This window comes from Pomacea canaliculata, linkage group LG3 (assembly GCF_003073045.1).
Source record: "Pomacea canaliculata isolate SZHN2017 linkage group LG3, ASM307304v1, whole genome shotgun sequence".
In the NCBI taxonomy this organism is placed as follows: Eukaryota; Metazoa; Mollusca; class Gastropoda; order Architaenioglossa; family Ampullariidae; genus Pomacea; species Pomacea canaliculata.
In genome coordinates this window covers 33,152,889-33,156,384 of record NC_037592.1, presented here as the reverse complement: position 1 = coordinate 33,156,384, position 3,496 = coordinate 33,152,889, and positions in this window count along the sequence as shown.

Genomic DNA, 3,496 nt, shown 5'->3' with positions numbered 1-3,496 from the left:
TCAACATTTTCGTGTTGAACACGAGCAGGGTTAGCGAGTACATCGTCTGCTCCATTGTGTTGGCCGTGTCTGTCTTTATGTTTCCGTGAGACGAGAAATAAAATTGTTTAAAAAACATTGGTTTGGCGTTTGGATGGTCACGGTGGTGGTGGTGGTGGTATAGTTGTGGTGATGATGATGTTAGTGTGTTGTGTGCGAGAGCTTCGTGTGCGTGCAGGAGCGAGTGTGTATGTGTTCATATGTGTAGGGAAAAGGGATCAAGCACATGAGATACTCTGTCTGTACCAAAAGTCAGAGGCGAGAGGGAGATAGGGGGATACACAGACTACGTCACAGATTTTCCAGCACACAGCGACCTCTAGAGGATGAATACCTGTCAGTTACCCACGTTACACAGATTCACACTCCACATCCACACGTGCTCTTTCGAACAGCAGCAGAGACCTGCCTATGGTCTTTCCAAGGTTTTAATGTCGGCCTAAAAACACATTCTTTCTCCTTCTTTCTTCAAATAAAACACCATATGTAAACATGTTCTAACAAGCACAACACTAGTAATCCTTTATTTACACACACACCCATATACTTGTCCACTCTTGCTTTGTAAACAGATAACACCAGTGATGTAGAAGGTGCAGCTGCTCCCGATTCCTAAGTCACTGAACACTTTCTCTAAGTACTGGTTTCAAGTACTAAGTACTTGTTTAAGTTTCTAAGTACAGGTTTTAACAAACAGTTATCCAACCCGGATACTGCAGTCTATCATATTACAAACCACATTACCTCTCAGACAACTGCTCACCCTTTCTATAAGGTCGTTAAAAACGTCTGTACGAACATTTCACGGACTAGCTGTCGACTAGCAGTCACACAGCGTGAAAAAAAACACACACACACGTATCAGGATGTTGTGTGGGTCTGACTATTCATACCCACTGTCATTGTCCACGCCTGACTTACTCCAAGCTCACACGCGTAGTAAGCTCTAAGAATAGTAATGATCATGCCATGATACATCGACAGAGCTTGAACTAATATTTCTGTTTTCTATTGTAACTCACACACAAACACACACATACTAAATAACATCAGCGTGACATGTATGCGGATATTCAAGATGTCTTCAGATCTTCCCTTTGTCAGGGCAGTCAGCGAGCAGCATGATGTATGAGTTGGACACGTTGCACGCCATTATTCTCTCCTTACTACTACCTAATCACTTTTCCAGACAACGGTCTCAACAGTCACAGAATGCACGAGGGTTTAAAATGCTTAAAAAAACCCAAAACAAAACAAAAAAAAAACCACCGAGTCCGATATTTACATAAACAGCTGAGACAGACTACTGGGGTAGCCTCGGTCCTTGACATTATCTTTTGTTGTTGATACATTTTGATTTAATATATCTATAAAAAGCCAAAAGATTGAGTATAATGATATCACCAGGAAGAACGCTCGTCTCAACAAGGCAGCTGACTAGACAGCTATTAATAAACATGTCAAACTATTTAATATACAGGCTATAATCAGGAAGACACACGCAGTTGTATAGACAGCTGTTACTAAATAAATAAGTCAATTTAATATAGTGTTACAATAGAAATATAAATGTAAATAATAATACCAGCAGCATAGATATATAAAACCAGTTAAAAATGAAAGACAAAATATCTAAATCTGTCATAGCTGAAAGAAGAGATTCCTCTCTATAACCAAATATTGCAAGTGTCCACCGCATCTTCTGCGGTCTGGCCTCTTATTTTGTTTAATAACTTGTAGACAAGACTGATCCCGTGAAACATCCCAAGGTGTAGATACAGGTAGTAGGTGTGTGTCTGATGTCTAAATAGAAATGTCCAGCACAAACTTAGTGATTAATCCCACCTGTACTTTTTTAACACCTGCCACAAACTGAAGGATGAGTCCTTGTGTCTGTGAGCTGTCTCGGTCTTTGCTTCAATGAAAATGTCAACCAGCTTACCTGGCCGAGTGTCCTTCCTGCTGCTTCAACATTAATTGCCACGAAAATGATCTATTGCACTACTCAAAGTAGTGAGAGTAGCAAACTGTAACATGCTTTGAATAATATAATAACCGACTAGTTCGTACATGTGTGTGTGCATGTCTTATGATGAACACATCCTTAAATATGATAATTAGTCTCAGCATTGCGAAGACATCCAAGGTACAGAAAAAAATCGTGGTTTCTCTTACTTTATATCTTTCTATCTATCACACTCTCACACATGTAGATGCACAAGAACAAGCACGCATGCGCACACACAAAGGTCAGTAGCTCAAACATACTCCGGTTCAGTTTCCCAGGGTAACAGTCAGCCACCCCCTGCCGAGGGAGGGTCGTACACACATAGTAGTGCACCAGAAAGATGACTAACCCGAGTAAACAAAACAACACGATGATGGTGATGACTGCAGCAGAGGAAATGGCCTCCGGTCGCCACTGACTTTGACCTTTGGTTACCTGCCGACCCCTTGACCCCTGCAGAGAAGGATCATCGGGCATTGAAGAATTTTTCTTCGCTATCGTGTGATTGGTAGAGATTTTATCTGCTCCGAGAGGTTGTGGAGAAAATGAACTCTTGTCTTTACCTAACACTCCGATGGTCACTAGAGGAAACAAGAAGAAAAATGTCAGCAGATGGTTGAGAACATTAGTAACTCAGTGAAGCTGCACACCATACTACTAACACTTTACAGGTGAGTTAGCTCAGTATGTCTAAGCTTTCCTGATCTACTCTTAAATCAACTTTACCTCCATTAAGTCATTCTATGCACCTACATGGCACAAGACAATGTAAGTGATATGTAGTCCATTGGGTAAAAGACAGTTTTTTCGGTCTCAAGTCCCAAGCACCTTATTCCGCTCTACAGATCAGTGCATCTTCTTTCAAATGTTTTGGAAAATGTTTTTCATAAGCGGGCAAATATCTGTGAGTATGTTATCTAAGCTCAGCATGATTGGTTATTTGATCATTCGATGTGTAAGTGTTTGTGTTTGTGTGAGAGAGAGAAAGAAAGAGAGGTATGTGTGGTCGACATGACTGGCGATTTTTCAGTCTATATAATACAAGTGTTTTTTGTGCTGTATGTAGGTTTAATTTCCCAGCCCACTACAAGGTGACTGTGTGTGTAAGTATACATGCAAATGCGTGTGTGCACACTCTTTAATAAATCAGAAAATACATTTTAAGTAAATCAAATAACACTTTGAGTAAATCGGATACATTATCGAATAAATCAAAATTATATATAAGTCAAACTCACTTAAAAAAAAACCCATACCATACTCCAGTGGATTGAGTGACAGGATGAAGGTATGAACACCTACCTGCAGCAGAGGTGGCCAAGAACACACGTGAGGGGCAGGAGAGGTAGCATCTTCGTGTAGAGGATTTGTTCTTTATGCCAGCATGGTGGCTACATACACAGGCAGCTGGTGAGATGTGGTTTTATATGCCCCATGTGGATTTTCCCA